Here is a 23,227-nt window from a genome sequence, read left to right on the forward strand (position 1 = left end):
GAAAATGGCCATACTGCCCAAAGTAATTTATAGATTCAATGCTATCTGCATCAAGCTACCACTGACTTTCTTCAGAGAATTAGAAAAAACTACCTTAAATTTCATATGGAACCAAAAAAAGACCCACATAGCCAAGACAATCCTAAGCCAAAAGAACAAAGCTGGAGGCATCATGCTACCTGACTTCAAACTATACTACAAGGTTACAGTAACCACAACAACAGGATACTGGTACCAAAACAGATATATAGACCAATGGAACAGAACAGAGTCCTCAGAAATAATGCCACACATCTGCAACCATCTGATCTTTGACAAACCTGACAAAAACAAGCAATGGGGAAAGGATTAAAGACTCAAGATGGATTAAAGACTTAACGTAAGACCTAAAACCATAAAAACCCTGGAAGAAAACCTAGGCCATACCATTCAGGACACAGGCATGGGCAAGGACTTCATGACTAAAACACCAAAAGCAATGGCAACAAAAGCCAAAATTGACACATGAGATCTCATTAAACTAAAGAGCTTCTGCACAGCAAAAGAAACCATCATCAGAGTGAACAGGCAACCTACAGAATGGGAGAAAATTTTTGCCATCTATCCGTCTGACAAAGGGCTAATATCCAGAATCTACAAATAACTTAAACAAATTTACAAGAAAAAAACAACCCCATCAAAAAGTGGGCAAAGGATATGGACAGACACTTCTCAAAAGAAGACATTTATGTGGCCAACAAACATGAAAAAAGCTCATCATCACTGGTCATTAGAGAAATGCAAATCAAAACCATGATTAGATACCATCTCATGCCAGTTAGAAAAAGTCAGGAAACAACAGATGCTGGAGAGGATGTGGAGAAACAGGAACGTTTTTATACGTTGGTGGGAGTGTAAATAAGTTAAACCATTGTGGAAGACAGTGTGGTGAATTCCTCAAGGATCTAGAACCAGAAATAGCATTTGACCCAGCAATCCCATTACTGGGTATACACCGAAAGGATTATAAATCATTCTACCATAAAGACACATGCACATGTATGTTTATTGCAGCACTATTCACAATAGCAAAGACTTGGAAGCAACCCAAATGCCCATCAGTGAGTAACATCTTCCTGGAGGAGGACAAGAGTGGTTCAGTTTGCCCATAAGGTAGTCTAAGAACACAAAGCGGGACATAAGCCCTGTTCTCAGAGGACTTACCTTTTAGAGAAACGTGTTTAGCAATGTGCAGCAATGTCCTCTCAGAGTAAAGAGGTTCGTGTCAGTATTTTAAGGCCCTGTGGAAATAGTGAAATGCCCAGTACCATGTGGTGCTCATTCATTCCAGGAGGGTAAGCCTTTCCGTAAACCTCTTTAGCCTTCTCGGAGATGTGTTTTTGCTTTGAATCCTTACCCCTGGCTTATTTCTCACAGTTTTCCTTGCTGCATCATTTGGATCAGTGAGGCTCTCACTGCTCTTTGGATGAGTCCTGGCTCTTCACCCTGCCAATGTTCTTTGATGGGTGCAGTGCAGCACCTGGAGTGTTGGTATAGACCTCTTTTAACCTCCACTTCCAGCCTTTCTGATTTATATCCTGGGGCAAGTTGTTTTCCCCCGGTCCAGTATCTTCATTTGCTGTAAAATGTAGGTTATCGTGTGTTTTCAAAGTTATTTGGAAAAATAAATAAGAATAATCATTAGAAGCATTGCCTCCCTGTTCTATGCTCCAACTCCTCACAGCCTGATTTTAAGTCCCTATTTACTTTAACAGCTGCTGCTGCTTTTAGTAATGGTAAAGGATGCAAGAAAAAATGCCTATTGAAAGCAAGAATATATTTTTTTAAAAATCGGGTCTTCTGAATTATCCAGAATGCTCCTATTTAAATGTTTCATCTTAAGTATCCCTTTTTATTTAATAGAGGTGGTCTCATTCTTTTGCACAGACCGGCCTTGAACTCCTGACCTCATGCAATCCTCTCAATCTTCCCACTTCTGCAGCAGCTGGGACTATAAGTGTGCACTACTATGCTGGGCTTACCTATTTTTTTTTTAATTTTACTCAAGATATGTTAGGGTTTATATATTCATCTGCAGTTGCCACTTTGAAATTCCAATGATAGCTACAGACCACAATAACTTCCTGTCCTGGCCAAGGTATGAACTTTCATGGTATCCATCGGGTGGTTAGGCAGTGGGTTCTTCTTGTGGGAAGGGATATACTATTTGGAAGTGTTACTTTCCAATGGACTTCTCTGGTGGTGATTACTGATAATCATTAAAACGTAGACAAACCTAAATTCCAACACAACTAGTGAGTTTTGACATATTGTCAGCTGCTATCCTCGCTGGGGTTATGGGTTGTGCCTGAGGAAGTGGATGGGGTGGGTGATGGGGAGTGGTTTGTGGAAGCAGTGATAGGGAGGGGGTGTAAAAAAGTCTAACCTAAAATATACATTATAGACTTTAACTCATGATATCCTTTTAATAAAGATAATATTGTCCACATTTTAAAGATGAGAAAATTGAATTTTAGAGAGCTTAGTTACTCAAAATCACACAACTGGATTCCAATTCAGGCCAGTCTGACTCCAAAATCCTTAAATACTGGGGCAGGGTGTGATTATGTCTAGCTGGTGACGCCCACTTGGTCTAGGACTCTGACTTGGTCCTAGATCAAGTGGGCCTCACCAGCTGGATATAATCTCTTCAGATTCTGACCCTTGCTCTTATACTCATTTTGGATGTCACATTCTCTCAATTCTTATAATTCTCACTCAGGACTGTGCAAACGTGGTTTCTAACGTGGCTCTCTTGGCCCACCCTTGACTCACTAGCCTAGAGCTGCCATGCATAGTGACCAGCGCTGAGCATTGCACATGGCACTAGCCAAGGCTCACCTCTCATCAAAATGCTTACGCAGAGAGGGTACTTCTAATACTCACAAAAATATTCTAATACACACAAAAATAGTTTTTCATATTCACTGACATAGCTCTTTCTACTCTGGAAGAGGCTAATGGTGGCCCAGAGGACTATTAGTTGTGTTGGAGTTTAGGTTTCTCTCTCTTTTAATGAATGAATTAGGGATGGCTGTTTACGTAGTGGATACAGAAGAATTAGAAGAAAAGTTGCTGTCCGTAGACCTCCTCCTCTGCATTCATTAGGTAATGAGAATACAAACGTCTCATCCAGAAAAAAAGGTTGTCTATGAGTAATTGCAACAATTCAGAGGGCTGGGGTTCTTAAAGTTGTCCCAGGACCAAGCAGCCTTGTTGTCACCTGGAACTTGTAAGAAATGCAAACTTTAGGGGCCCAGACCTACTGAATCAGAAACTCTGGGGTGAGGATCCAGTGATTTGGTTTAACAAGCCTTTCAGGTGATGCTGCTACCTGTTCAATGCAAGACCATGAGCCAGTTGATGAGATACTACTTAAGTTCTGATGTGTTTAACCTGTGTCAGGACTTGGACATCTAGAGTAGTATCTACAGAAACAACATGTTGTGAACTTTGAAACTGTCATTGTCATACAGGAATAGTTTTAAGTAAGAATCCATATCTGTGGATGCCTTATACTTAGGCAACACTGTCAAAAATGAAATAAAATGAAATATCTGTACTTTGGAGCAGAAAGTATGATTCAATGTTAGTTACAGCCAGGGCTACTTACCAATCTTGGTCTTCTATGATACTTCACTACTTCTATCATACTTCACTACTAGGGATTTTGTAGTGAAGTCCACAAGTTGTGTGGCTTAGAACCATAGAAAAATTTATTGTTTCACAGTTCTAGAGGCTGTAAGTCCAACATCAAGGTATTGGCAGGTTTGGTTCCTTCTGAGGTCTATAAAGAAGCATCTGTTCCCTGTTCCTTCCTTAACTTCTTTGGTTTTCTGGCTGTATTTGGCATTCCTAAGCTTTTAGATGTATTACCTTTATACTCTGACTTCATCTTCACCTGGCGTCCTCCCTGTGTGTATATCTGGGTGCAAATTTCCTTTTTAAGAACAAAGCTGGAGGCATCATATTACCAGACTTCAAACTATATTACAAGGCTACAGTAACTGAAACAGCATGAGGCTGGTACCAAAACAGACACTAGACCAGTGCAAAGGAATGAAAAGCCCAGAAGTAAGGCCACATACCTACAACCATCTGATCTTTGACAAAGTTGACAAAAACAAGCAATGGGGAAAGGACTCCCTATTCAAAAAATGGTGTTGAGATAACTGGCTAGCCATCTGCAAAAGATTGAAACTGAACCCCTTTCTTACACCATACACAAAAATTAACTCAAGATGGAGTCAAGACTTAAAACCTAAAACTATAAAAACCCTGAAAGGTAACCTAGGAAATACCATTCTGGACATAAGACCAGGCAACGATTTCATGACAAAGACACCAAAAACAATTGCAACACAAACAAAAATTGACAAGTGGGACCTAATTAATTAAACTAAAGAGCTTCTGCACAGCAAAATAAACTATGAACAGAGTAAACAGAAAACTACAGAGTAGGGGAAAATATTTGCAAACTATACATCTGATGAAGGTCAAATATCCAGAATCTATAAGGAACTTAAACAAATTTACAAGCAACAAAAAAAATAGCCCCATTAAAAAATGGACAAAGGACATGAATGGACACTTTTCAAAAGAAGATATACAAGCGACCAACAAGCATATGAAAAAAGGGTCAACATCACTAATTATTAGAGAAATGCAAATTAAAATCACAATGAGATACCATGTTACACCAGTCAGAATGGCTACTGCTAAAATTAAAAAAAAAAAAAAACAGATGCTGGCAAGGTTGCAGAGAAAAAGGAATGCTTATACACTGCTGGTGGGTATGTAAATTAGTTCAGCTATTGTGGAAAGCAGTATGGCAATTTCTTAAAGAACCTAAAACAGAATTACCATTCAACCCAACAATCTCAGTATTAGGTATATACTCAAAGTAATACAAATTGTTCTATCAAAAAGACACATGAACATGAGTACACAAGTGTCACACTATTCACAATAGCAAAGATATGGAATCAACCTAAATGCTCATCAGTGTTAGACTATATAAAGAACACATGATACAAAAAAGAATATGATCATGTCCTTTACAGCAACATGAATGGAGCTGGAGGCCATTATCCTAAGTACAGGAACAGAAACCAAATACTGGATGTTCTCACTTATAAGTGAGAGCTAAACATCAAGTTCATATGGACATTAAGAAGAGAACAATAAGCACTGGGGCCTACTTGAGGGTGGAAGGTGGGAGGAGAGTGAGGATTGAGAAACTACCTATCAGGTACTTTGCTTATTACCTGGTTGATTAAGTAATCTGTACACCGAACTCCCACAACAGGCAATTTACCTACAAAACAAACATGCCTGTGTACCCCTGAAGCTAAAATAAAAGTTAAAAAAATAAAAATTAAAAAAACCCCAAACCCCATTTCCTCTTTTTGGGAGGAATCTGGTCATATTGAATTAGGGATCATCCTAATGATCTCGTTTTGATTATCTCTGTAAAGATGCTATTTCCAAATAAGGCCATATTCTGAGATATGGGTGGGGGGTAGGACTTCAGTATATGTTTTTTGGGGGAAACAGTTCTACTCATAATATACCTATCCAATTGAAAACAGGGAGATGATTGTGAGCATAGCGCCGATAGGCAAGGTAAAGAACACTATAGACATTTTCCTAGAAGTGTTAGTCCAGAATTAAGTGACACTAATTAATAAGCAAAGTGCACTCATATTTAGAACCAGGCTCATAACCAGTATGACATCACTCATCAGTAAGGGGCAAGAATAATAAAGCCTTCGAGTTTTGGTCTACAATTATCTGGGAGCATGTTGCAGGGAAGGAGTTGCTATGTGTGCATTAGCTTTCACCTGGGGCTGATACCAACCTGTTGGTGGTGACTACCTGGAGTACTGTCTTGTGGAGATCTGTGGCTCCTCCCAGACTCCATGGATATACTATTGATTTGAATTAATTTGAATTTGAATTAATCTATAATAGCTCAGAGGAGTGAGAGATGGCCTGGTGCTAGAATGGATATAGTTTCTTGTCTCAATAATTTGAGTCATTGATTTTTTTGTCTTGGCCTCAGGAAGGAAACTGGCAGAGAAAATTCAATTTATTAAACAATTGTATGCAAGGAACTCTGATAGGCATTGTTAACATGAAGACTCTGCTCTTGGCTTTTCTATTTTCATTGTTTTGGTTGGATACCTAAATTCTGGGTTTGATCTTAGGATGCAGCCGTCATTTTTCATTGCTTGTGCCTGACTTGACTCTCTTGAGATGGTCCATGCCTTTATTTCCTTCCCAGCAACCCATTTCTTTCTGAATTGGAATCTTATTTTTGGGCTTTGCACTCTATTCAGGAGATGTAGGACCTCAAAATCTGAGGCTGGGTCTCTGTGCCCTTCTGCCATTATCTCTCCATCATTCCAAGCTTCCTTCTGCCTTTCCCCAAGACCCTGTCTGTGATTTAGCATTAACCATCTGGAATGGCAACTGCCTGACTGCTGGGCTTCCTCATGTTTCCTGTTCTTTAGACTTTCTTGGCCCTTTTGCCTAGGCCCAGTGTGTCTGTTTGTCCTAACCCAATGATTCCTTATTGGGCCAAGCCTGCCACAAAACAAACCCTCGTTCTCACATAAAACCATCACAGAAATTAAGAAATTAGGAGTTCTCAACTATCTTTAGCAAGATTAGATCACAATCACTTCAAACAAATCTTACACTAAATGCTATAACACATCGGACCTAATTATATTCTCACAGAACAATGGTAAGTAGTCAAAGTAATTTGGAAAAAGCAATGTCGGAGAGTTTGTTAAGAGAGAGAACATATGAGGTCACAAAGCTGTGGACATGTCCAAGGGCAGTCTGCAGGTTGCAGGTTAGACAGGCAAGTAAACAATTAGAGAAGCAGAGCTTATAATGGTTGGAAATAATAAAGAATTTGTTCCTTTCCTATTATGACACTAGCTTAGAAAGCTTTGGTTTATAAAAATGAAACTCAAGCACTTTTTGTTCTGATGTCGTAACTTTGTCTATCATCTATCTTTAGGATCTCAAATACTTTATATATTAGTTCCTCTCTGTTTCTTTGCTACAGTTAAATTGGAATGTTTTCCTGCTCTACTCTAATTCATATTGGGAGCCATGTAGAACACTTACAAAAGGCTTTAAAAATAATGTGTTGGAGAAATGCAAAGTCTTAAATAGAAAGTTTTTTTTTGTTTGTTTTGTTTCTGGTGTTTCCACCATATTTTAGTGACAGATATTCCAGGACAAAGATGCATTATTTACCCTTTTAGGATTATTATGTTTACTTCATTAGAAGGAAGTTTATACATGGATAAATAAGTACACTAACCTCTTAACCATTCATGTTACTGTTAGTTAACATCACGGTGATTTTTTACAAGTTACTGAGATATGGCAATGAACAAATGATTGAATGTTATTTTCAGAACCTATCCAGAAGGCGACTATCATCCTACGTATCTGTGTAATATGTAATGCTAGACATAAATATACATGTCATTGGGGCAAATGGCAATATGTTGAATATACAAACAGAATTGTTAAAGAAAGTTGGATATCATAAAGTAAATCTATTGAGTAGACACATGAGAATTTCAGGGACTTCGAGTATTAGAATAAACGTTTCCTAAAGGAACAATACAACAGATTTTCAGTTTGTCAAATGCTTGAGCTGTGAAAAAGCCAGGCCAGAATAATCATATTATCTCAGATCAGCACAGATCCAGTAGAGGGGCTAACTGCTTTCCACTATGGTGCTACAAAAGCGAGAGTCATTTAATTTGTTTTATTCTCCATTTGTTCACTTTTATTTTTTAAAAAATAAATTTTATTGTGTATATATTTTTTACAAATCAATTTTATTGTGTATATTGTGTATATTTGTATATATTTGTGTTGACAACATGATGTGATGGGGTACATTTCTTTAGGAAAATGATTGCTATAGTGACGCGTTAACATATATATAATTTCACATAGTTACTTTTCTGTGTGTCACAAGAAGAGCTAAAATCTACTTATTTAATGAAAGTTCCTAATACAACACAATTATATTAACTTTAGTCCTCATGTCGTACATTAGAGCTCTAAACTTGTTCATCCTACATATGTTATTTTGTATTCTTTGACCTATACTTTGCCATTTCTTCTCCCCGATTTTAATTTTTTAAAAGCGTAGTTTAAGCTCAAAATTTTTCCATGTATTTTGCTTGTTAGTAGCAGTTTTAGTAGCAAGCTATAATTTAAGATAAAATTAGTAATTTCTTGCATATGGGCATATGGGATTTTGGCATTTTTGCAAATATTTTTACATTATTTTCTTGTCACAACACCAGAGTGAAGTATGAAAAACATCATTATTCTTTTTGTTTGTTTGTTTTTTTGAGATGGAGTTTTGCTCTTGTTGCCCAGGCTGGAGTGCAATGGTGTGATTTTGGGTCACTGCAACCTCCACCTCCTGGGTTCAAGCGATTCTCCTGCCTCAGCCTCCCGAGTAGCTGGGATTGCAGACATGCACCACCACGTCTGGCTAATTTTGTATTTTTAGGAGAGATGGGGTTTCTCCGTGTTGGTCAGGCTGGTCTCAAACTCCTGACCTCAGGTGATCTGCCCACCTCAGCCTCCCAAAGTTCTGGGATTACAGGCGTGAGCCACTGTGCCCGGCCAGCATCATTATTCTTGCCGTAAAACAAAGGAAACAGAGAATGGATTGTTCTAAGTTGTTTGTAGGTAAGTACATGAATCTGGGCTCCTCTGTCTGATCTTGGCTTTTGATGACTTCCCCAGGTTGAGGAAGCCATCTGAGGACAATAAAGAGGGAAAGGTTAACAAAAACATCCAACAACAATCCACAAAACTTGGCCTGATTAGAATTGGGTTCTAGGGAGTAGACCAAAGCCCAGCCGACTGCAGAGTCAGTGCTGCTCAGCGGATGTCCAGGTCTGTGCCCTTGAGTGAGCGTCCTCATTTAGAGGTAAAACAAGGTATCTGCTTCTGTTTCTGACTTGAGTAGCATCAAAAGCCATTTTACCTGTAAAAACAAACGAACAAAACCCCACAAAAAAATCAGTATTTTCTATCCTAGCATATTTTTATTCTTCATGTTATTCATTCCTTTGATTTATCCCACTATGGGTTAATGCCAAAATAACACTTTAGGAGTAAGAGATGAGAAATATTAAATTATCACCAGATTCAGCAACTTGGCATGAATTAACATTCAACATCAGAACTGAATAAGTTTACCTCATTCTATAACCAGTCACTTTCTAGGACACCCACAGAATAGGACATAAGGCAGGATGTTTACAAAAGAAAGGGGAAGAAAGGGCAAAGTTGGAAGCAAGGGCATTACAGAGCAGAACCAGCTGGGGAGTTTAGGAAAAAAAAAAAAAAAAGAAAATTATCTGAAATCTGAACTAAAACAAACATGAAGTTGCTTAGTTTTGTCCAGACTCTGATTCCATTTGTTGTTTTCTAAAAAGCTACCATTTTCTTCCATCATCTGGCAAAATGAAAAGAAAATGGGAAGTTTATATCTGTAAAGTCTAGGGATTCATTGTATAATATCAAGGAGTATGTTTTGTGTTGTTGCTGTAATTATAGTAGTTAAATAACTGTTTAATTATATTCATATACAGTTAAACGATAAGCAAATATTTAGGAGTACAAATAATTTTAATATTTTACCATTACATACTTTTTGAAGCATTGGTTTTATTAAACTTTCAAAGTAATATGGCGAAAAGGTGGCCACATACCAAATAGTGTCATACATTTCTTAAAATCTCTCCTAGCAAATAAACCTACAATTAAATTTAGAGCATGAGTCAGTTGAAAAGACAATTTAATTTTTTTGCCATAGAATTAAAATATTTCTGAGAAGTCAGAGTGCTTTGCAATGTTTGGTGAATAATTTACATAATTCCGGAACAATGTCTCACTTATGGAGAATACACCTACCACTTCCTTCAATAAACAGAAATAGAGTCTATGGTTTCTAGAATCACTTTGTTTTATCCTTTTTCATTCCTTTGCAAATTGAGCAAACCTGAATAAACAGTAGGTTATTTCACAGTGTTTCATTTACAGATTTATGTGATGTATTTTTTCATCACACTGTAAAAACTGGAGAATATCTCATCTGTATATAGAACATAATTGTCTGAGAGAATCTAAAGATCACAGCCTAACCTTATTTTTACAGGGCAATACTTCCTCTAACATCTTCAAGTTTGCTTCTGTGTCTAGGAAACTCAGTTAATGTAACTCCTGGGTTCTCTTCACTCATTCCAGGATCATTTATTTTATTAGCAAATTTGGGAAAGAATAATTGGAGTTGTATATCATGTATTTAATGTTATATTTGAGAATATTTAATTTTGCACCAAAAACAAAACCCAGAAAAGTAATGGGATGGATGAAACTGATAGTCTCCATTTGTTACAAATTGTGAAGTTGGAAGCTTGTATAACCTGTCTAAGACAAAATAAGTGAAAGATGTGGGTCGAACATAGATGAAGAATGGAACAAATGAGAGTGCCACCTGTAGATAGAAATGGAAGAACCAAGTAAACATTAAATATTAGCAAAGCACAGAACATGTTACATCTACAGTGACAACCAAATCATTCCTAAATCAACCACTTATTGGTGACACGAAGTCTGGCCCCAACTGTATGCTGATGCGGAAATTCAGAAATAAGGCCTGGCTGCTCAGTAGGTTGTAGATAGCTACAGCTGTGGCCAGGCATACTTGCATCCTCATTTCTCCAATACCACAAGCACGTTTTGGCTCCAGGCACTATCTACTTGTTGGGACCTGTTGTTCAGTCTCAACCCTGGTCTTTGTAATCACAGCATCAGCTGGAAAGGCTGATGTGGAGAGAAATAGGACATATGAACGTTGCATAATCCTGGACTCAGTAGTGTGGTCCTTCCATATCCACCATATCTTATCCCATCTTGTTCCTCTGCTTGTTTCTATATGTTTTAAAATTGATTTAATACATTGCATGAGTTGAGCATCTTAACGTGATACATAAGACTTGTTGTTCTGTAACTTTTTAGATAGTTTGTGTGGTATTGTACTTGGAGACTACCATTAAGCAAGGTGAAATTTCTCCTAATACAGGTAGCTCACTCAGTCATGCTTTTCTTACTTTGGGGATCTAGCTGCTCAGAGAGAACAGATGTTCCACAGCAGTCCCCAGGAACAAGCTCTTCTGCTGCAACAAGGAGGCCTGCCAGACTTGACCCCTGAATAGGGAAGTCTGTCTAGTCCTTGCTTGTTTCATTCTCACACCAGCTAGGCCCTCCGACTTCAGCTTTATAGATAATAAAGATAGTATTTTGACCTCCCACCTGTCACTATTTAATTTTGTTTTTCAATTTATTCAGCACCTGGGTACAAAAAAGGAATAACATTTGTTGGACCCATTTAGGCTTTCCAAGCTTTCCTCACCTTAGAATTGGGGTCACTGAGGCCAAAGTAGGCCAAGGAACATTTAGACTGTCCTTGTTACCAGGGTGGGTATAGTAGCATTCTTGTTTCTTTAAGATCAAACATGGAGGTATGGGATCCTGCTGGGACCCTCTGTTGCTCTGTTGTGTTTCAGGTGGGCTGCATCAAATTGGGGCCTTAGTGGTCGGTCGCTCTTGTCCTGTATCCTCTGGATGTGGAAGGCTCATGCCCAACACATCTAAAGGACCTAACCCATGGGCCCCAGGTTATCCTGTCCTGGGCTTAATTATCTTCTCCAGTCTGCTCATGTGTCCTATGGCCAATTATGGCTGTATTTCCATCCAGACTTATGGAAGCTTATTTTTTTCTACCTCCTACATTATGTGAACACTGGCTCTGAGTTAATCCTGAGATTAACTGAGGCTGAGTCAAACCAGTGCCTTGTTTCTTCAGGAGCCAGCAGTATAATCCTTTGACATTTTCCTGTAGTTATGTAATCCCTTGACATCTCTCTTGTAGGTCAGATTTATGCTAAGACGATAACACTTCACTTGTTTTCAAGTACATGGTCTCTCCTAGACTGCTTTCAAAATCTTAATTTCCTGACTTTAAGGTGCTATCCTCTCTGCTCTTTCTTCATTCCATTTCCTTCCACTCAAGGAAGTGGTAGAATTTTACTCCTGAGTTTTCTAGGAAAAAGCAGCTTTCCAAATAATATGCTTAAAACAGTTTATTTACTAGTAACAAGGAAGTTAGTACCTTCTCTTACCTTTAATTTCAGATCTATCAGTTACTCACCTCCAACATTACCCAATTTCTTTGTCCTTAAAGGTTCATTTTACTTGAAAACCTGTTGCTATCAGTGAGAATAATGACTGCATTTTGCTTATTTATGGCTTCTAGGGCCTAGCACAATTCCTGGCTTAGTAAGGAGGAAATATATCATAGTGATTAAGATCTGTTAGAGAAAATATATACCTATGTATTTGTCACTCAATTTCTATTTTTCTTTTTCTAAAACAGCATCCCAATGTTTCTCTATGGGAAATACTATTGTCCCTGTTAAATGTCATCTATTAGGGCTGTTATTCCTGGTGCCCAAGGTATGGTGTGTGCTAGGTCAGCTGTACACTCTCCCTGAATTTCAGAGATTTAAAAACCCCTGAAATTTGTTGGAGGTGATTGGTCACAGAGGCAACACCCTCTAGAGACAGTATACTAGTTCTTTTTCAACGTCATTGAGGTAAAATTTACATAATATGCAACTAACTATTGTAAAGTGAATAATTCAGTAGCATTTAGTGCATTCACAATGTTGTGCAACCACCACCTATCTCTAGTTTCAAAACTTTTTCATCACCCCAGAAGGTGACACTACCTACTGGGCAATCACTTCTGATTATTTATTTCAGCAGTTCTTCACCTGTTGTTATTTCTGGTTCTTCTGTGTTCCCTCCACTGCTGTGAACTACTCCAAATCCTTATGACAATTCCTCTTCTACTTAAGCTATTCAAAATCACCTTCTCTTGCTTGCAACAAAATAATTCTAACGAACATGAGATTATGGGTTTTGGAATCAGACAAGTTTCTTCAATGTAAATTGTAATTTTCAGGATTAAATGAGGTAATTTATGTAAGGCAGGTGGAATAGCCATAACATAGAGTATATACTAAATAAATGATAGGTATAGGTATTAATATTATTATTATTAGGTACTAGATGACCATTTAATAAATAAATTGTGACTCAATAAAGTGATCTTCCCTATGGTGCATTTACAGTAACTGAATTTGATCAAATCTAGATTGGGTAGGTAACAGGACTAGGCAGACCAGATATAAAAGTACTTGTGCTTGGCAAGGAAGATGAAGAAAGTGATAAAGAAATAAATACTACAGTATTTTTAAAGTTTCAGGTCTTACATTTAAGTCCTTAATCCATCTTGAGTTATTCTTATGTATAGTGATAGATAGGGGTCCTGTTATTTTCTTTTGCATATGCCAATTCAATTTTCCCAGCTGTTTACTGAATAGGTATCCTTTCGTTGTGTGTATTTTTGTTGACTTTGTCTAAGATCAGTAAGCTGTAGGTATGTGGTTTATTTCTGGATTCTCTATTCTGTTCCAGTGATCGAGGTGTTCTTTTTTTTTTTTTTTTTTTTTGACGGAGTTTCGCTCTTGTTGCCCAGGTTGGAGTGCAATGGTGCGATCTCGGCTCACTGCAACCTCCACCTCCTGGGTTCAAGCGATTTTCCTACCTCAACCTCCTGAGTAGTTGGGATTACAGGCATGTACCACCACACCCAGTTAATTTTTTGTAGAGATGGGGGTTTCACCATGTTGGCCAGGCTGGTCTCGAATTCCTGACCTCAGGTGATCCACTTGCCTTGGCCTCCTAAAGTGCTGGGATTACAGGGGTGAGCCACCGCATCCGGTATGTTTCATTTTCATACCAGTAACGTGCTGTTTGGGTTACTATTGCCTTGTCATATAGTTTGAAGCCAGGTAATGTGATCCCTCCAGGTTTGCCAGCTTTGTTCTTTTTGCTTGGGATTGCTTTGGTGACACAGGGTCTGTTTTGGTTCCATATGAATTCTATTTCTGTGAAAAATGACATTGGTATTTTGATAAGAATTGCATTGTGTCTGTAGAGTACTTTGGGCAGTATGGTCATTTTCACAATATTGATTCTTCCAATCCATGAGCATAGGATGTTATCCCATTTGTTTGTGTCATCTGCAGTTACTTTCTTCAGCAATTTGCAGTTTTCCTTGTAGAGATCTTTCACATCCTTGGCTAAATATATTACAAGATTTTTTTTTTGTAGCTATCGTAGGTGGAATTAACTTCTTGATTCAGTTCTCAGCTTGATTGTTATTGGTGTATAAAACTGCTACTTAGGAAAAGCTCTTCTGGACATTGGCCTTGGCAAAGAATTCATGACTAAGACCTTAAAAGCAAATGCAGCAAAACTGGACAAGTAGGACATAATTAAACTATAAAGCTTTAGCACAGCAAAATAAATTATCAACAGAGTTAACAGACATCTTGAAGAATGGGAGAAAATATTTGCAAACTGTGCATCTAGTAAAGGACTAATATCCAGGCTCTAGAAGGAACTCGAACATTTCAACAACAAACAACAAAAAACAAACAAATAACCTCATTGAAAAGTGGGTAAAAGGCGTGAATAGACATTTTTCAAAAGAAGACATACAAAATGACTAAGAAGCATATGAAAAATGCTCTATATGACCAATAATCAGAGAAATTAAATTTAAAACTACAATGAGATATGATCTCATACCAGTCAGAATGGCTATTATTAAAAAGACAAAAAAGAGATGTTGGTGAGGATGCAGGGAAAAGGGAAGGCTTATATACCGGGAATGGTTGGTGGGAATGGAAAGTAGCACAACCTCAATGGAAAACCATATGGAGACTTCTCAACTAAAAATACAACTACTACTCAATCCAGTAATCTCATTACTGGAGATCTACCCAGAGAAAAAGAAATTATTATACCAAAAAGATACCTGTACTCATATGTTTATCACAGCATAATTCACAATAGCAAAGATATGGAATTATCCTAAGTGTCCATTAATGGATGACTAGATAAAGAAAATGTCCTATGTGCATATATATATATATATATATATATATATATATATATATATATATATATGAAAGTTGGAGATATATATTTTCCACACTATGGAATACTATTTGGCCATAAAAAAGAATGAAGTCATGTCTTTTGTGGCAACCTGGGTGGAACTAGAGGTCATTATTTAAGTGAAATAACTCAGAAACAGAAAAAGTCAAATTCTGCATGCTCTCATGTATAAGTGGGAGCTAAATAATGTAACACGTGGACATAGAGTGTGGAATAATAGACATTGGAGGCTTGGAGGGATGGGACAGTGAGAAGGGGGTGAGGGATGAGAAATTACTTAATGGGTACAATGTTGACTATTTGGATGATGGCTTCACCACTATGCAATATATCCACGTGAAAAGGCTACACTTGTTCCCCCTAAATTTACAATAAAAAAGAAAGAAAAAAAGAAAAAAGATATAAATACTCCAAAAAGTGTTGGGGAGTGTTGAACATTTGTTTCTCCACTCCTGATGTTTATTTCCAAGTGAAGGGATATCAAATCCCTCCTGACCTGTCTCTGCCCGGTCTTTATTCAGCTGATAAGTTTAACAGCAGAAAGTGAGCATGCCATCATCTACCTCTTCCTCTTCCTTTATCTTGGAAATGAGTTGCCTGTAGGAAGCAAAGGTCCTGCCCTGATCGTGGTAAGATTTGGGAATGTGGGAAGAACTGCCATGGTCCAGAGGTGCTATGCTGAACGGGTGGTCTCCTTGTTTTACTACTGGGTTCCTTTGGGTTCCTTATGACTGTATTACTTGTTTCATTCTTCTTATCTGGGGGATGTTTTAATCAGTAACTAGAGAAGAAAGATACTACTAAGACAAGGAGGAGATTGCAAGGTTGAGAGATAAGAAGAATGAGATTGGAGAGGACAAGGATGCTACTTTTCACCCAGTCACTGGGTCCTTGGGTGTTTATTTGCTGGAGTATTGATGTGAAAGCCATATGCAGGTGAACCATGGAAAAACATACCTTTGTATAATTTAGGAGAGATAATTGAAGGAACTATATTTGCCTGCATTTCTTGGAAGTACCAGAATTAATTTATGAAGCTATTACTACAGATTGTGAAGCTTAACTTTCTTGATAGTTTGATTTAGAGGCAATGGTTTAGTGCTTCTGCATGGCAAATGAAATAAAGTCAGCCTAGCTCTGATCCATTATTTCTCAAGCTACATTATTTTCTTACCAGAGAAAATCATTTATTAAACTAATGGGAAATAATTGTCCAAGTATATTAGAAGAGACATAATTTCTCCCAGAGCTAATACTTTGTTTAGGATTCAGTTTCAGTTGGTAAGCCTAACCTCAAGCACTAAGTAGGGGATAGGTCAAAAGAGGAAGCTATTCACTAGAAAAAGTGGGTTTTGCAGAATAGAATCAATATGATGGTGATAATAGCATAGATCAACATAGCAATATATAACATCTTCACATCAGCTTTCTTGGAAAAGAATTATTTGGCTTTGGTAATACTTTAAGTAAGAATAATCACTCTTGTAGAGAAGGAAGTCTTTTTGACTCAACCAGTATGTAAGGAAAGTAAGCAAGAGCTGGAGAAAGACAATCATAAGTTGACATAGTACCTAGCATATCAATACACTCTCATATTGGAATCAACATACACATAGAATATATTAAATAAAAATTGAGCAAGGTATTGAATATACCTAGAATAAAGCCATAAGCATGGCCTTATTTCTCTGCATCTAATCCATAAGTTACTCTTTCCACTGTTTCCACACAGATACAAATTATGTCATTTGTTGTACAAAATGAAAAATTGTTCTTTATGGCTCTTACAAGAACGGTGCTAGTTTTAAAGAGCCGATAAATGTTGGTGACAAAAAAGAAATGCATGATGTAATTCAAGGTGAGTGAAAGACTAGAGACTTCACAGACTAAATTCTGGGCACACAGAGGGGGAATCAGACCTCACGTTGATTTCCTGGTGTTTTCTTGTCAACAGAAAGCCCAGAATCAGACAAGGCTTCGCAGTCCCAGGAGGCTCCTTGCTGCTGCCCATACATGCCCTGTGCTTGTCTGTGCAGCACTTGTAGTTTATGCTGTTCAATGGACTGAGAAGAGTTCTGGGCATTCAGTTTATTTAAGTCTTGGCCAGCATTTAAGACAAAGATAAAAGAATACCTCTTCCACGGAATCTTCCCTGAGCACCCCAGCAAGAAGGAATTGTTTCATCCTTTGATTGATTACTTTACACCATTAGATTATTTACTGAATTTCATGTTATATTAAAGATATATGATTGTCCATATGGGGTCTTCAGCCTGAGAGTTTTCCGGAGTGACAGCCATAGTTTACTTGTCTTTGTATACACTAAAAATTCTTAGTGGTGTAATGTAAGTGTCATAGTCATTCAATAGGTGTTTATCGAATGAGATTCTAGTATGAGTGAACAGTGTCAATTATAAGAGAGCGAGAATTTGTTTTTGTGAATAAAAGAAAAAGTATTACTCAGTGTTGGCAAAGATATGGAGGACCAGATGCTCTCCTAGAATGTTGGTGATATCTAAATCATTGTATCCTTTTTGGAAGGCAATTTTGCATTAGTCATTCAAATTTGTAGCACATAAACATTTTCATCCAGTAACATAACTTTGTATGAATAAGAAGAGTAAGACTTATTGGAGTATGTATACACATGAAAATGTTTCTTCCTATAATGTTTATAATAAAAAACACAAACTACCTAACAAACAAAAAATAAATCAATATCTATTTGGGGACATGAATAAGACTTTAACTTTCTATGTATATATCTGCACCATTTGATTTTTAATAATGAACACATAAAAATATATGAAAATATAGAAAAAAAATCTCAGTTGTTTTGTTCTCACCAAAGGAGCTGCTATTCTTTGGGAAGAATCATTCTGAAATAGAGATGCATCTGCCTTCCATCTTATTCTCCCATTTTATTTTGACACGGAAGGCAAGAATAATCTCAGAATATTGTTTGTAGCATTTCTTTTCCTGAGTACTCTACATATCCATCCAGTGTTTTTCAAGAGTTACCCCCAAGTTAAAGCTGTCAATAGCCCTTTATTTCCCACAGGATAAAATCTGAACATGTAGACTTTATGCACAAAGTCCCTCATGATTTATTCTATTCATCTTTCCTCTCTGCCTCTATTTTTTCTCTGGAGCTTCTCTCGTACATTTAAGGTTGGTGCAAAAGTCATTATAGTTTTTGCCATTACTTTTAATAGAATGAGACATTGCACCAACTGTTGTCTGAAACTCTCCTTCTATTTCAGGCTTTCGTGATTTTGGCATTCTGTTCCTTTCTTTTAGAATGAGTGCCTACCTGGTAGTTTCTTCCTTTTCTTCTGTGAAGCCTCTTCTCATGTGTCACCTTCCCTGTGATGGTCTCTCTGACTATTCAGGTGTCAGGAAATCCTCCATTCCTGTTGCTCTCACACCCCTATCCCCCATCATCTCCCTCTAATGCTATCACATGTTTATAGGTGTGTCTTATCCACTTGATGAATAAACACTGGGACAAAGGCTTATTCGTCTTTATATTCCCAGCTGGCGATGTTTGCATGAACTTTGTAGTTGATAACATGCTATCAGTGGAAATTATGTTTTGCTTTGAAATGATTATAAAATAGTGATCATGGGCTATTGTCTCATTAAATAACTTTTGCTTTACCATGATTTTAACCATTGTGGTGCAAAGGCAAAGACACGGTTCTCTCCCTTAGTTAGGAAGCTGATTCATCATATTTAGATATACGTCATGCCCTTTACTTTGAAGCACGTTCTTTCCTTACCCAGTGATTTTGAAATACAACATAAATCTTGTTTTAGCTCTTTTTCATGAGGACTTTTTCACCATCACATCGTTTCTTTCATGCTCTCCTGGACACATCACCACTTGTTTTGCTCCAGGCAGTTCTTCACAATGTCCCACCCCTTGGCTAGCCCCATGGCATACAGGACTAGATTAAAACCTTTAGAAAAGCTGAAACAATCATTGTGCCCCTATATGTAATATCAATTAAAAAATTACTAAGTAGGGAAGGGAGTGGTGGCTCAAGCCTGTAATCCCAACACTTTGGGAGGCCGAGGCGGGCAGATCATGAGGTCGGGAGTTCGAGTCCAGCCTGGCCAACACGGTGAAACCCTGTCTCTACTAAAAAATACAAAAATTAGCTGGGCATCATGGCGCATGCCTGTAGTCCCAGCTACTCGGGAGGCTGAGGCAGGAGAATCACTTGAACCCAGGAGATGGAGGTTGTGGTGAGCTGAGATCATGCCACTGTACTCCAGCCTGAGCGACAGAGCAAGACTCTGTCTCAAAAAAAAAAAAAAATTACTAAGTAGTAAAGCTCAAACTTACATACATGCCAAAATGAAAACAACTTCTTCAAAATTCTCTGATCACAAAAATTAATGGAAGAGCAACTTATTTTTCTCCTATGGCTTTGCTTTCAAAAGTCCTAACACATATCCTAGTCTCCACAGTGATAGTCTCGTATCATTGGTAGAGTATCCTGTTGCAACAGAGGGTTTTGTGGAATTTCCTTTAATATTAGACATTTGAACATTTTCATAATTCTAGAAGAGGAGAGGGTCTATTAATATTCAATGGTTGCCATAGGTTCATATAATTTTGGTTTTGAAAGAGACCTTAATGATCATTATTTCAGCCCATGGATTACAAAGCTTCACTGAGGCAAAGAACTTTTTTTAAAAATTAAAAAATTAATTGACACATAATTGTACATATTTGTGGGGTTTATAGTGATATTTCAATACATATAATGTGTAGTTATCAAATCAAACTAATTAGTATATCCATCACCTCACACATTTATCATTTCTTTGTGTTGGGAAATTTCAAAATTGAGGTGAAATATTATACTTTAAACAAGCAATACAGAGTGTGGACCAGATGGAGCTGGAATTTAAATATTGGGTTAGTTTTGTTTCTATCACCCCACACTGTCTATGTTGTTTATTTCTGTTTTCTGGAGCGTAGGATTGCCAGATTTAGGAAATAAAAATGCATGCAACATTTGGGACCTACCCATGCTAAGAAATTATTTGTTGTTTTTCTGAAATTCAGATTTTACTGGGTGTCCTATATTTTAACAGGCAGACTTATCTGGGAGTAGAGAGAAAAAAATTCTAATATTTAATGAGCACTGAGCTAGTTGCTTTTACTAATATTTCCCTGAGTTCTAACCATACCTCTGCAATTTTTAAGATTGTTTTTATATTTTAATATAAATATCAATGTGTTTTTGTGTTTTTATAAAAGTGGACAAAGAAATTAAGCTTGGAGAGGTCACACTCTCTGTACCAAGAATAGGGCAGAGAAATTAAACTCTGGAGCCAGGAATAGATGAGTTCAAATGTGATTTTCTTTTTGATACTTTGGAATTCTCTTGGGTTTCTTTTGTTGCAATATTTGTTTCATTTCCTCATCTTGAGGAGAAAAAAAAATCCCCTCCTTTTTTGTGTGCCAAGTATCTTAAAGAAAATCTAGGTTTTAAGCAGGAACTACAGGAGGAATGCAAAGCCCCTATAGTAAAACAGGGCAGAGTTTGCAAAGAAGTAGAGTGAGATGAGGAGGGTGGTCAGGCAGGAGGTGACTTAGAGGTTTCCTGGGCAGACCCTGAGGATGCTGAGTCAAATCTAGTAGTCCCTTCCTTTCTTATCTTCTCCTTTCAATGTCTAGTCTTTCCTGATTTTAGTAGATATTCCTCAATTTCCACCAGCCTGAGCAAATACAAGTCAAGTCATACTGGTCAGAATGGTAAAAAGAAATTGTTGTCACATCTTTCCTTCAAGGTATGGGGGTAAGACATTTTTTGGAGTTTAAATAGACTCTTCTCATCTTTCTTCAGGGAAGATGATCTTTTTTTGTCTGCTTTTTAGGTGGTGAAGCTTCCTTCCTTTCACTCCATGCCCCATACTTGCTTCTTGGAATTGCCGACTGCTCATTCAATCCTCAAGAACTTTTTCATCTCACCCCTTTCTTGTGTTACTGTGTGTGTGTGTGTGTGTGGTATGGTTACGTGATTCTGCCCTTGGTAGTTACTGAGACGAGGCTTATTAACCTCCAGATGTCTTCAGGTATTTTTCTCTCTTTTTCTCATCACATGAATTATATCAAAGAAGGAAGGACTCCCCATCAAAGAAACAATATCCTTCTAACCAAACAGTCACGGCGCTACAGAACTGATTTCCTGCTCCCACCATGATGCTACAGATTTTGGGATGCTTCCAGGATATATTTGAATCTGCCCATTGTGGTTTGTTTTTCAGAGTAAGGGCCTTCTCTAAAAGTCATTGTTTGGAACTTGGGCTGCAGCTCTTAACTCTCCCTGTCCCCAAGCCTGTGGAAGACAGTACTTTCTAGTTTTGCTCCATTTTAAACTCAAGATTAAATTCTTAAGCACTTATCTTTGCAGAAGGACCTCCACCTCTGCCTTTTGAAATACTTACTCTCCTAGTTCTTACAGGGAAAATTTAAATCCCCAAGCTTTCAGAATCTAGGCTTCTTGAGGTTCATCTTGTAGGGGGCACAAATTATTAGTTTTCCACTTTTTCTCCTTCAGGGATGCCATATTCTAATTGCCGAGGCCTTGAAGTCATTACCTACAGACCCTGCAGCCTGGAAGTACAGACCTTGAAAGACAGGAGTTCTTACTTAGAAACTATTAAAGCTTAAAGTATGAGAATAGAGTGTTATGCAAATGATTTCAAGTGTGCATCTAATCAATTTTTTCTTCCACAAAGCACTTTTCAATTCTCTTGTACAAATTGAATTTTTCAGCTAAATAATCATTCCACAGACAGGCAGTTATGGTTACTTTCTTCTTTTCTAATAAAGTTTTCCAACTCAGAAAGTATCGTACATACTGCCTGAAATTATATATTTCTTTCATTTTTACATTTAGAATAGGAGAACAATCACCCCCTATTTTTTTTTTCTTCAATTGATGCAACTCAGTAATTTTTATTGCAACTGGAAGACAATACATCACAGAAACTTTATGGTAGGTCTGGGGAAAAGTGTTATTTACAATAAATGATGAAATAGTTTGTCTTTGGCAATATGATTACATACTAAGAATGCAAGATGCAGCTATGGATGCCTTCCAAGCAACACCATCAAGTCCCTAGAGTTTGGCTGATCGCGCCTGCCTCCACATTGTTTCTTTAGGTTCACACGAACATAACAGAACATCATGTTCTTTCTCCTTTATGGTTCTCCCTTTCTATTCATGATATTGGCAGTTTCATACAGAAAATACAGAAAAAAAATTGGCTTTTGAAAAATTATTACTCTCTTAAATTAATTTGGCCGTGTAGGTCTATTGGCCAGCCAAGGTCAGATGACCCTAAGCATCAATAGTAAACCTCTTGGTCTTCTGATTGCTTTATCACTTTTTTTTTCTGTAAAACAAAACAGAACTCAGAAATGTTACAGAATCAGAGTATTAAAAAATGTACAAGTGTATATGCTTCCCAGACACAGAAGGATACATTTTTCCTCCACATTTTCACCATGGCAGTATTAAGTAATGAATGACACAGCATGAAACTGGTTACTGAATCAGCTATGAGCTCAGATGGCCTCAATATACATACTCAAGAAATGTTGCATGTTTAAATCACTGAGAGCGTGCTAAATCTCATCTAAAAAAAGTAGGAGAGGGGCTGGGGAACTCAGGCCACAGTCATGAAAGGATGAATACAATTTCTAGGTTTAATAGATTCACCATATTAAAGTCTTTGAGAATCCAATATGGAATATATCAATTATTTTGCAAAAGGTAGAGAAAGCAGTTTTCAACTTTTGCAAATGAAATACAGTGGAAAAACACTGTTGTATATATTCCAAAGAAATAGTCTTGATTTCAATTCTAACAAAACAACAGGAAAGGAACCCGTGAGCATCTCACGGTTAAGTCAGAAATGATCGTTCACACAGGTCTGTATTTCAGAAGTACAACAGCAAGATGCCGCACCATAGACACATCAGTTTCAGCTGTTAAAAGATGGATCA

This window comes from Gorilla gorilla, chromosome 17 (assembly GCF_029281585.2).
Source record: "Gorilla gorilla gorilla isolate KB3781 chromosome 17, NHGRI_mGorGor1-v2.1_pri, whole genome shotgun sequence".
Taxonomy (NCBI): domain Eukaryota; kingdom Metazoa; phylum Chordata; class Mammalia; order Primates; family Hominidae; genus Gorilla; species Gorilla gorilla.